General features: G+C 38.9%; 1 protein-coding gene and 1 long non-coding RNA gene across 2 annotated transcripts in view; both read left to right on the top strand.

The window, feature by feature from the left end:
* The window catches only part of LOC140594104 (uncharacterized), a 236,750-nt gene that overhangs the window by 51,141 nt on the left and 172,467 nt on the right, over positions 1–13,142 (top strand). The gene's annotated exons all lie outside the window — the stretch shown is intronic.
* Positions 1–13,142, top strand: part of LOC140594217 (uncharacterized) — a 42,803-nt gene that overhangs the window by 25,220 nt on the left and 4,441 nt on the right. Inside the window, exons 2-3 of the long non-coding RNA XR_011994882.1 lie at positions 10,543–10,728; positions 11,824–11,864. This is a non-coding gene — a long non-coding RNA (uncharacterized lncRNA). The remainder of the gene's footprint in view (positions 1–10,542; positions 10,729–11,823; positions 11,865–13,142) is intronic.

A 13,142-nucleotide genomic window follows, 5' to 3' on the forward strand; every position in this document is an offset into this window, starting at 1 on the left:
ACCTTCTCTGTTCCATATCCAAGGAAACATTTTTGTTCCCTTTGAAATATCTCCTTCCTTTATCAGAGTTAGTCATCATATAAATTAATTTAAATCATCCTTGAGGTTTTGTAATCCAGAGTTATCCTGTGGATAACTTTTTGAAAGAGTCTCATCTTAAACAAGCTTTATAAAATACAGCATGCTTCAGAGTCTTGGTTGGTTTGTACTCTCCTTCATGTTATTTATGTACTTTATCTGTTATAGCTTTGGAGTGCCCTTTTCTCTTTGCTTGAACTTAATATGTTTTGTGAATTGAGGTTCTCCCTTTGTTTATAATGTGGCTTTGTGATACATTTTGTCCTTCCATTTTTTCCTGTTTGAATTTTTACCAATTGGAGGAAAATTTTTCTCTCAGTAATAAGGTCTTGAAGTGAATGTAATTCAGTTTTTACATTGTCTTATTCTTGTATTCACATGTGAGCAGTGAGTGAATCTCAGGTTTAAGGACCATTGTTGCATTGCCAGTAGTGTGCAGCTTCAAAAGCAGTGTGAAGCATGACTTCCATTTGGTGAAATATGACTGCAGTCTTCACCTCTACAAAAGTTATTTGAAATCACTAGGTTAGGCATCCCTGGGTAGCTCAGTGGTTTAGCGCCTGCCTTTGGCCCAGGGCGCGATCCTGGAGTCCCGGGATCGAATCCCACGTTGGGCTCCTAGCATGGAGCCTGCTTCTCCCTCTGCCTGTGTCTCTGCCTCTCTCTCTGTCTCTCTCTATGTCTATCATAAAGAAAGAAAGAGAGAGAGAGAGAGAGAGAGAGAGAGAGAGAGAGAGAGAAAGAAAGAAAGAAAAAGAAAGAAAGAAAAAGAAAGAAAGAAAAAGAAAGAAAGAAAAAGAAAGAAAGAAAAAGAAAGAAAGAAAAAGAAAGAAAGAAAAAGAAAGAAAAAGAAAGAAAGAAAGAAAGAAAGAAAGAAAGAAAGAAAGAAATCACTAGGTTAGAGGATCCTGGGTGGCTCAGTTGGTTAAGTATTTGCCTTTGGCTCAGGTCATGATCCCAGCCAGGACCCTGGGATGGAGCCCTGCATTGGGCTCCCTGTTCACCAGGGAAGTCTGCTTCTCCGTCTCCTCCTTCCACTGCTTGTGCACATGTGCATGTTCTCTCTTTCTCTGTCAAATAAATAAAATCTTTAAAAAAAATCACTAGGTTAGGTTCTTTACTGAGTGCTTTGTTATGTATCTGGGTTCTGAATCTATGATAAAACTTTTAGTGTCCATGTGTCTCATTATATACGTTGCCCAAACTAAAAGGAACTTTGTATTATGTCTCATTTTAGTCTCCATTCAAGGAAAACCAAGAAATGTGCCCTTTGGTTGGCTTAAACATATCTCACATTGAAGTCAGTAAGCTTTCCCTGTATTGCCCTTCCATGGCTTATATGGAAAATCTTTTTTTTTTTTTTTTAAGATTTTATTTGTTTATTCATCAGAAACAGAGAGACAGAGACACAGGCAGAGGGAGAAGCAGGCTTCCTGCAGGGAGCCCGAAGTGGGACTCAATCCCAGGTCCTCAGGACCAGGCCCTGGACCGAGGGCAGTGCTAAACCACTGAGCCACCCGGGCTGCCTGGGGAATCTTAACTTAAAAGATAAAAGGATATTTAGTAAGGGAAGATGTTATGTAGCAGCTATTAAGAAAATTTTGGCAAGGGGTCATTGTGTAGGTACAGTATAGTCTCATTTTTTCTTCATATGTTGAACTCACAATTTCATCAGTGTTTTCAGATATGTTCTTCCTACTTGTAAATGTATTCTTTTGTGTATCCCTTGGTATGGACCTTTTCTATTTTGAGTCCTCTTAATTTTATACCTTTTTTATTGATCTGGCAGCTTTGAACATACTCAGCTTGTTTTGAATGATCCTTGGTTCGTCTAGTTTTTTTTTTTTTCCCTTCTTCAGATTCTGTAGAGTATAGATATTGTTGCTGAGCCGTGAGATATCAGGTGGGTTGTTAAACGTGGAAGTGCTTTGTTTTGTTATTTCATTTACCTCAGCAAACATTTATTAAGTGCCTGTGCTGTGCCTAGATACCTGAATACAGAAGAACAGGTCCCTGCTTTTGAGGTTTAAAGCATTGGTGGAACTATCTGTCAACGTAGAATTTCTGTATACAGTGGTAATTGTAATGATGGACACACGCATGGCAAGCGCTGCAAAAGCTCAGAGGAGGGTCACATAGATAGCAAGCCTGGCAAGCCAGGAGAGGCTTTTCTGGATAGGCTAAGTCTTAAAGGGCAGCAGGATTTAATTACAGAGGAGCAGTGAGCCTGAGCCTAAGACGTAGGATAGAACTCTAGACAATGGGAACAGTTTTAAGTGGTGTCTAAAACATGAGAGTGCATGTGGTCACTATAGGATACAGTTGGCTCTGCTGTAATGTGACCTATGCATTCCTAAAGATCACTGTTGCAAAACTGTACAATGACAAACTTGATTATAAGAAAAAAGGCATCAAGGCAAAGCAGTCAAGAACTTCATGTGCCATGGAAGAAAATAAGATAGGAATCTAATAAACACGATAGCACAGTCTTACACATGTCAAAAGGTTCAGAATTTTATGAGTACTACAACAAATATGGCACATTGCCTTGAAAAAGATCTGAAGTTTGCCTTCAGAAGTTGGCATCAGAAGGGTTATAGCTTGTGAATTATTGTGAAGTGGTGGCGAGAGGGTTATCTGAAATGGGAGTGAAAATTATCATACCAGATGTGTGGCTCATAATACGGTAGCTAAGGGAACTGGTGGGTGTTGAAGTGTGTGCATGTGCATGATTTTTAAAATTTATTTTGTCTTCCTGTGTGGCTTGGTTTTAATTGGGTGCCCTTCTCTTTGTTCACCTAGTCTTTCTCAAAGATGAAATTGTGCATAAGCAAATGCAAAATGTGGTTATGCTAAATTGTTTGCTAATGTAATCAATCATGTTGGGACAGATTCATGTTTTCAAAGCAAGTACTATATCAGAATTGACTGGCTTCCACTCTTGGAGGATAACAAGAGATGCCTGGAGTGGCCAGAAATGTAGGGGGCGGTTCCAGCATAGGACTTCCATTTTTCCATTTCTGTCCCCAGCAACTTTCTAATATTTGCAGTTAAATAAGAGTATTATTGAACTTCTAGCAAGTTCATATGATCTCTCCTGACACCTTACTGGTTTTCCTGTTAATTCTGTTCAGTATCCTCCTTGCACCTCGCTGGGAATTTTCACTGTGGTCATTGTTTATATCTGACCCTTGTCGCTTGTGAGAGTGACCCACTTGGTTGTCAGTGGCCTGGCTTTTCCTCCGCCTTCCATCCTCTCCATTCAGGCCTTTTCTACACGAGTGCAAGAGCTGTTGGGAATTCAGTCCTATCCTACAACTGCTACCTGGATTCTGTTTTCCCTCGACCAACTAGCCTGATGTGCTTTGGTTTCTATGCAGATTGGTTACTTGCACCTCATTTATTGCTGCTGGTATGTTGCCAAGCTTTGTGAAAGTTTACCCTCAGGTGCTCACTGCTAGAATCTATGCTTAGCAATAAAAGTAGACCTGAGGGGAATCAGGAGTTCTTTTAGATCATTTACCTATGTAGGAAAAGTAAAACCTTGCACATCTCTCAGTTGACGATCATTTAATTGTAATTAAGTAGCTGCCAACCTTTCCTGAATATATAGTGTAATGACAGGCACCGTGTCACATTAGTTTACCTGGATATTCTCATTTCATCCTCATAATGGTCCTAGGAGGTTACTATTAATCTCTGTTTTACACATAAAGCTACTGAGACTCAGAAAGTTAAGTAACTTATCCAGGGTCACACAGATACTTGTTCAAGGTCACATGGTAGAGTGTCTTTAAGAACCTGGTTAGTTTAATCCAGACCCTATGCTTTTAACCATCACTGCATAATTGACATCATTCTTTCAGACACTATTGTGGGCACTGTGAACTTGTACCAGGAAGAAAGCATACTTCCATGTGAAGGACCATGATCCTTGCATAGGTCTCTGCCCTCAGTTACATAGGTGGGTCAGTGCTTTCTATCCTGGGCACTCATCAGAATATTTTAATAGTACCTGAAGAGATGTTGGCTGAATTTTAACTAAACTTGGTTTGTAATGGGAGCATAGACAGGAAGGGGAGAAACAAGACGTCTTTCCTATTACAGTTATAGAGCCCTACCATGTATCAAAGTGTAAGGTCCCAGTGCACATGCCGGGATGGGGGCATGCATGCAAAATAACCATGAGAAATATGCTCAGATACAAAATATGAGAATTCAGGACTATAAATAAGTCAACTATTTGGTTCTGTGTTTGTAAGCAAGATAATGAAGTTGATAACTGAAAACCAGGAAGCTCTAACGCCACCTCGTGGAGAGATCACTGCAGTCAGGTTCGCCCCTCCTTTGCCCATCCTTCTGCTGGTGACCTGTGGTGATGGGAGGTGACAGTTTGGATGGGGATGTTGTGGTGTGCCTCTGCTAAGCACCTATGTTTCTAACCAGATGTTTGGCTTCCAAGAATTAGAGATGATGAAGTTGGATATCAAACATAGTGGGTAACCTTGACAGTTTATAGGTACCCTTCTATCGGTATTATTTTATTTATTGCATTTCTGTAATATAGGCAGGGAAGCTGTTATTCTTATTTAATAGGTGAGGAAATGGGTTTCCTGAGAAGGCTAATTGACTTGTCTAGGGTCACAACCAGTAAGTGGTAAAGCTGTGACTTGAAATACAGTCTTTTGTGTCTTAATCCAGGGGATTTTCCTGTTGTACTGTGTTCTTTAAAATGGATGAGACCGTTTTCATGTGCAGGCAGCAGCTGTTCCATCAGACAACTGCTTTTGCAGCTTCTTTTCCTTATTGTTTTGTATTTTGATGCCTTCATCATTTTCTGTATGACTGGCGGTCTGAGAGCTGAGGACTTCAATTTCTTGTCAAGAAGGTCCTAAATCTATTTTCTCTAGAGTTAGATGGATAACAAGTGGCAAGTTCTTATGTAGAATCTTTGTTTGGAATTTGCCATCAAAATGATCTTCAGCAGGGAGAGAGCTCTTTCTATCTGAAAGGGGGAGAGAGGTTTCATTTTGATTTTTTAACAGAGGAGAGGACTCAGCATGTGATTAAATTGCATTGCACTGGGCTTTTGCTTCTGTTTCAATGTTGTGGACTTTAGGGGTTGGTTGGAGTCTGATGACAGTCTCATTCTGCACATTGTGTATGCCCACTGGTTTCTGAGTTGTCTGAGATCAAGGCACTTGTGTGTCTTTTTCATTGCTGTATTCTCAGCATTTAGGAGATGCTTAAATAATTGAGTGATAAATGAAGGAACATTGGTTGTTTTCTTTCTCTTGGATCAGTGCTGTGATTCATTAGGAAGTTAGTGTGGCGCAGTAGTTGAAGGTAGACTCTGGAGTCAGACCTACTTGGATTTGACTCCTAAATGTCATCTTTCTGATTATTACCTTACCTCTCCGAGCCTCAGGTTTTTTTAAATTGAGTATAGTTGACGTACAATGTTACATTAGTTTCAGATGTACAACATGGTGATTTGACAACTCTATACATAATACTATGCTCACTACAGAATAGCTACATCTGTCACCATACGCCATTACGATACCACTGACATTAGTCCCTAGGCTGTACCTTTCATCCCCGTAACTTATTTATTCCATACCTAGAGCCTGTATTTCCTATTCCTCTACCAGTTTGCTCAATCGCCCATCCTAATTCTCTCCTCTAGCAACCGTCAGTTTGTTCTCTGTATTGAAGGGTCTGTTTCTGCTTTTTTGTTTGTTTGTTCATTTGTTTTTTAGATTCCACACGTATGTGAAATCTTATGGTAGTTGTCTTTCTCTGACTTATTTCACTTAGCATAATACCCCCTAGGTTCATCTGTGTTGTCACAAATTTGAACCTTAGTTTTCTTAACTATAGAATGGATAGTATATAATGATACTATGCATGTAAAGAATTTAACACATATTTGGCCCATAGTAAGTCTTGAATCTGTGCTAGTTGATCTGGTCATAATCATCTGAATTCGTTTGGACTTCTGTACTTTTCATAGGATGAGCTAAAAATTCCAAGGTTATAATGTTTGCTTTTGCTATATTTCTAAATATGGTGCAGTTCTTGAGATTGTGGTATCAGTCCAACCCATAATTCTTCATCATGTCAAATCGCTTTGCATATTTGAGTGCCAGTGCTCTGACTCATGCTCATTTTCTTTGGTCAGTTGGAGTTGAAGGCTTGGATATGAATTAGACCCTTTCACACTAGTATCTATGTTTATCTAAACAAAGTTTTGGAGAAAATCTAGGCCTGATTCGTGCAGATGAGCACGAGCGAAGTGAAACCTCTGGAAAACCTTTTTGTACCTGGCAAGAGATCTTGGTTTGATTGTTCCTACTATCATTTTTCATATTTTACAGAAGTCTAGACCAGAGTTTTTCAGCCTCACCACCCTTGTTATTCTGAGCTGGATAACTCTATATGTGGGTGGCTGTTCTGTGTATGATAGGATGTTTTGCAGCATCCCTAGCTGCATCTGTTAGGTGCCAGAAGCATTCCTCCTTTCCCAGTTGTGACAACCAAAAATGTCTTCACATTGTGCAGATGTCTCCCAGGGAAGAAAAATCACTCTGGGTTGAGAACCCCTGATGTAAACCCTACTGAGTTTGTTTCCTGCAGGATACTGTCTTCTTTTAACCAATGACTGACTTTTCTCATTTATTTCTTACTTTGTTCCTGTCATTCATTCTCAGCTCACTTCTTTTCCCTCTGAGAATACTGATGTGCTTAGGTTGAGGGAATTACTAAAGTGAAGGCAGAGGTTTAGAATCAACACTATTTTAAAAGTGCTCAATGATTATAAGTCTCAAGGACCACATTTCCCAGAAAGTAAAAGTAGTAAGTGTTTTTGCTCCTCTTTAGCAAATTGTCCTTTAGAAGGAAGGATAGAATTTTGTCAACATGGAGGCAAGTGACATTTGTCTTGCATTCTGCTCTTTCTTTCCTCTTACCTACTAATGCTCCCTTTCCAAAACTTCAAACTTATTCCTACTTACCTTCTGTAATGCACAGCAGTGCACAACATTTTATTGTCAATCTTCACTTTTTAAGGAGTTTCATATGCATTGGCTTTCAGCTAATGAATAGGAGAGCCAGATGATCAATCAAATTTGTTAGAAATTGGAAATAATTCAGAGGAGTTATTGTATTGGGCCTCTTAGCATGTGCCTTTTGTTAAAAGTACAGCTTTCTAACTTCAAGAAGTCTCATGGGTTTTGCTTCAATGAAATAAAGAATTGTCGGCAGATGGGTGAGATAGTTTCAGATGTAAGAGTCTTCCCTGCACCTCATAGTCATGTCTCCTCAACCACCACTTTTCCTACCTAGAGACAACCAACATTCATTTCAAGAGTGTGTTTCTGTTTGTTAAATAGGAGCCTAACGTGGGGCTTGACCTCCTGATCTGGAGATCAAGACCTCAGCTGAGATCAAGAGTTGGATGCCTAACGGACTGAGCCACCCAGGCATCCTTCAGGAGTTTTTAAATAGAGATTGTCCCACCTTCTTGGTACCCCTCTAACTTCTTGGAGTCCTCTCCTATTTGATAGAATCATTTCTTCTGATTATACTAATTTTCTTGCTGCTGGTGGTAGAGCGCTATTCCGTATCTGTGGTCTGTGAGTAGGTAAGGATGTTGAGTGGAGGGACAGGTTGTGCATTGATGCAAGCACTGGAAGACAGAAACTAAGTTTTAGAGTTGTAAATTATGTGGGAGGCTTTGTAGAGGTGGTCACACAGTTCTGGTGGTGGGAAAGAGTTAATTTATTCCGAAGATTTAAATAACTCTGGAGGAGACAAGACAGCTGGAAAAAAATTTGAACGTGGCAAAGTTGAGATGTTATAAAGAAGATTGGGGGTAGACATACTAGAAAAACATTTGCTGCCTTGCCTATAAGAGGAGGGCTAGGAGGATTTATGTACAATCTGTAAAATGAGAGTATTGGCTTGCTCCCCTCTGACTCTAATACTCTGTTATTACTAGATGACATTCTTCAGAAGCTGGGAAAGCAGCAGTGTTTGCCGTATAATACCAAAAATGCAGTAGGAGCACTCTCCTCTCTGTACCTCAGTACAGCAAAAATCATGTAGTTGAGAGAAACAACTGCAGAATATGGGAGTTGCTTTAGACAGGAACTTGGGCCTACTTCCTCTTCTTCTTGAGTATGTTATATTCTGTGTTCATTGACTTAAGACTCACACATACCTGAGTTAGATTCAAAGTGAATTTATCACTTAAAGTATTTTCATAAGGTTACTTAGGTTTCTTAGGTCTTGCTTTCTTTCAGGATGTTATAAAGTATCCTATAATAACATAGTCATATTTAGAGTCAATATTGCCTTTCATTATACCTGAAATTTGTATAGGACAATCTTTAGGAACAGGGCAGTAGAGCCAGGACAGATGCAGTCAAAATGGCCTACAATCACAAACAGAACATAACATTAAAAAACATAATTCTTCAACAGCTCTTTGTTAAGTGCATACAATACGCGATGTATTTTGCTATGTGCTGGGGCTGTAACGAGGAAACAAACAATCAGACAAACACAACAGCAACCATTTCCAAATTATAGTTTGCTTTTCTCAGTTTGCAAAAGCATGGTGATTAGAATAGAACCATCGCACAATACTAGACACCCTCAGGCGTGGAATACAAATGCATGTGAGGGCCCTTTGCTCTAGACATTTCTCCACATAGGGTCAGTTACAGAGGAAGTTACTGAAGGCAGGAGAAGTGGAAAATGATACGTCCATGTAGGAGAGTGGCCTAGAATACCTCTGGATTCATTTTATGTTGTTCTGGATAGATTCTTGGAACCCTGCCCCATTTAAGCTTTTCTGAAAGATTAATTTGGGGTTCACGTTTCATCTGTAAGTGGTATGGTTTTTGGATCTCTTCTGTAGTTTGGGACTTGACAAAAACAGATGAAAATTCTGGGACAAGTCCTGCTGTCATAGAGGGTCCTCCTACCTACGGGTGGTTTACCCGCATGCTTTTGCTTTTGTTTTATGGGGTCTTCAGGCTGAACTCCACTCTCCTCAGTTTTCTTCAGGGAAGTTCTGGCACTCCCAAATGGGCCAAGGTTTAGAGGGAGGCTCAGGACAGGAGGGTTAGAGGTAGGTTGTAAATGATGGTTTAATACATTCTGTCCTTATCCTGGTAGTAAAATGTCCAACTGGCAAAGACACTGAGTCCTCTGTCTTGCAGCCTCTCTGTGACTTTGGGCAAGTCATGCTTCCTCTCCAGGACCCTTTTCATATCCATAAAATGGGGGAACTGGAGTAGATAATTTCTATAAAGTCAATCAAAGGAAAATTATCTCTAATTGTACGTCTTCTTGATAATTCTCTTTTAAGAAATAGGATCGGTTCTAAAGCCTTCTCATAGGACCCTTAGCTGAATTTTGCTTGTAAAATTTTACTTGCTTGCTCTAAAGAGGGTAGCCTTTTAAGTTGAGAATGAGCATCCATACTCCCTCTTCTCAGTAACTTAGCCCAATCAATTTCTACTGTAAAGACCAAGATGGGGGGCAGCCCTGGTGGCTCAGCAGTTTAGCGCTGCCTTCAGCCTGGGGTGTGATCCTGGAGACCTGGGATCGAGTCCCACGTCAGGGTCCCTGCATGGAGCCTGCTTCTCCCTCTGCTGTGTCTCTGCCTCTCTGTCTTTCTGTGTCTCTCATGAATAAATAAATAAAATCTTAAAAAAAAATACCAAGATGGATTATTCAGTTACCTGTAGCATCCAGAATAGTGGCAATCAAATGGGGAAGAATGAGTTGAGTAATTATTATTGCTGCTTGAACAGACATAGGAGTAGGACTTCAGAATTCCTGGCTGCTATTTATTACTGTCTTGTGCTTGCCACAGCTATAAAGAAAACGCAACCAGAATAAGAGGTGTACTCCTAAGTCAGAGACACATTTTTTTCAGGCACTGCTTTATTTATTTTTGTTTTTAAATCAGTAGAAGAAAGTAGTAGAAGTTCATTGATCTGAGCAGCAGTAAGTTTGTACATTTGTCTTTTTTGTTGTTTTTGTTAAATATGATTAAATCACCAGACTGCTGGCACACCTCACTTGCATGCAATTGTGCACCATACATATTAGTTGTAGGAAAGTTACAGGCTCCCCCCCATCCAAGGAAAAGACAAAAACAGAAACAAAACTACTCTGGAAGAATAATTTTCAGTGAAATCTAACCTAATGTTGTTAAGTGGACTATGTCAAGGTTATACATGATAGGATAAATGATATCAACAAATGTTATTTCTGGGTGGAAATAAAAGAGTAAAAATGAAGGATGGGATCCAACTTCAGAAAATGCAAGATTGGTTTGAGATGAAAACACCATAATGTCCAGAAAAAAGATTATGTATAAATGGCACGTTCTGACTGAAGTTGTCATCAGCCACAGTGTCTGATGCATCCCTATTTCTTTTGCAGGAAAAATAAAAGGAAGTATACATTGCTATTGGCATCAAAGAAGCAATCCAAATCCAAAGAAAGAGCTGGAATCCTTTTTCTTGCATTATCTCCAAAGCTGTCAGTGATGTAAATTATGCTTGCAGAACTTCTGTTATTGGGCAGTATTATAAGAAGGAAGAAAAGAGCTGTATTTTCGGATCCCAGGTGGAATACGTCTGACTGGCACTTATATCTCAGATTTTGATTTATAAAGCAAGAACAAAATCATGAAGGGAGTGTGCGTGTTGCCCCACCTAATCTGTCATTTTTTGAGTTACATCCAGTTTTATAACTTCGGGAAAGTTTTTTTTCCTGCTTCCCTCACATTTAGAAAAATAAATGCAGTGCTGTCATTGTTAGAGAATTCCAGAGTTCATTGTATTTAGAGAGGATCATAAATGATTTATTTACATTAAGAATTAGAGTTTCCAGATTGGTGATTAAAAAGGTTTTCAAATTCTAGATTAGAAATTTGGGAATTTCCCTTTGTGCTAAACATACTTGGAGAAGTTACAATTATACAACTCCTAGGAACCAATTAAAATTAGTCATTTGAGTTTTATTGTATTCATGGCAGTATAAACCTTACATGTTGTGAGTTTTGATTCATCTTTTTTATTTGGAATTAGAATGCCAGCCCTTTGATATTTAAAAATCGTAGGGTTCCCTGACTTAATGTAGTTGAAACAATTCCTAAGAGGCACATTTCTTAGCCCTTGACTAAACTCCTTTGTACTTCTACTTTCTTCAAACAACTAAACTGGAAGTAGGGCTGTTTAAACAGGAATGTAGCATCCAGTAATCACGAGTAATCCTTCTCCAATAGTCTTTCCTAGAAACATCTGGAATATGACTAATGGTTTGGGAAATAGGACCTATGAGTAAAAGTTAACAGGAATTGAAAATTATTTCACATGTAGATAAATAAGTGGTGATTTACATACAAATTGTAAGTCCATGAGGAACATTTGGAAGGACAGTCAATGTCATCTATTTTTCTGAATAATAAAGAGCATATATAACAGGAGAAATTTGTGTCAGGAATAAAAATAAAGAGTTGTAGGAATGGCCGAGATAGATGTTAACTTCTACAGTGCATTCAAGAAAAGACAAAAGCTAACTAATTATAAAACACCAGGTTTTGGGGGAGTGTACAAAATTATTTCCAGGTCTGTTGAAATATTTTTCATTTATCAGTGAAGTGATAAATATGCACCCATATCCTTAACATTGGTATCCCTTGTATCTATTCTTCTGCAGAGGTGTGGTGATGACCTGGTATTCTTGGAAGCAAATCTCAGGTACATAGAATTGGTTGTTCTAGAACACATATTCCAGGAATCAGAGACTCTCCTGGGTTCTCTACTGAGAATGTTGGAGGTATTCTTGGCAAGAAGTAAACCACAGTAAACTGTTAATAACCAAAAGGAGTCGCTGATGTCATGAGGCCTAAAAATATGTAATTAGGGAATCATAATTTGAAGTAGAGGAGTTGTGGGCAAACAGAACTCATTGGTTTAAAAAATATTGGAAAGTGTGTGTGTGTGTGTGTGTGTGTGTGTGTGTGTGTGTGTGTGTGTGTGTTTTGCTTATCCAATTTCCACTGCTGAAAATAGGGACCCAGTTTAGGAACTCAAAATGTAGCTAGAGCAAAGTATTAGACACAGTTTTCTGTATTTTTGAGAAAGTGTTAAACACATTGTAGGTATTTCTTGGTTTAATGGCATTCTTTGTATTTCATGATGCGTTCTTTTATTCCATTATCACCTCCTTTCTTCCTCTATACTTTTGTGTGGGCTTGAAATAAAATAAAAAATTCAGAGCTATACAATGCTGTCAAGCCCATAATGAAATATAGCTTTATTGATGTGTGCTTCAAGGGTTTAGAGCAGTCTGAGCTGCTAACTGTGGTGTTAAAAATTGTTTGATACTCCCCTCCCTTAAATCCTTTGAAAAGAGCAAATTTTTTATGTTCATGCAAAAGATCCCTTAGAAGATAGTGAAGGAGGCATGTGGTTTGCTCATACATGGGGTTATTTTATTATTATGGAACCTGTGCAGTTGTTAAAGGAAGAAGCAGCTGTGTGGTAAAGTGGTAGCAAGCTGTTTCCTATAAAGTACAAGGGCTCTACAGTATAGGAAATTTACAGAAAATCTCAGTCATGCCTATAAATTTCAGTTATATGAATGTGTGACCAATGTGTTACGATATAAATGAGATCAGAGTATGAGAATGGGACCCCGGTTATATCTCTTAGTTTATGTATCTTAACATCAATTATTTTAATTTAAATGACTGGGCAATTTAAAATTTTCAAATAGCCCAACAACAGTTGATAAGTAGAATGATGATTTCATAATGGGGCTTTATGACCATTTTAGGTCATCTGAACTTTTTCAATAGAGACTAACTACCTTGATCTTAAATAATCACAGCCTTATGTTTGCATCAGGATGTCATTGATAACATGCGAAGGGACGAAGGTACCTCACATTTAGTCAGAGGAGTAGCCAGGCGAGGCTACTAGGAGAGCAGGCGAGGCCAAACAATTAGTGTTAAGGTCCAAAAACTAAGGGAC

Source organism: Vulpes vulpes, chromosome 10, assembly GCF_048418805.1.
Source record: "Vulpes vulpes isolate BD-2025 chromosome 10, VulVul3, whole genome shotgun sequence".
Taxonomy (NCBI): Eukaryota; Metazoa; Chordata; class Mammalia; order Carnivora; family Canidae; genus Vulpes; species Vulpes vulpes.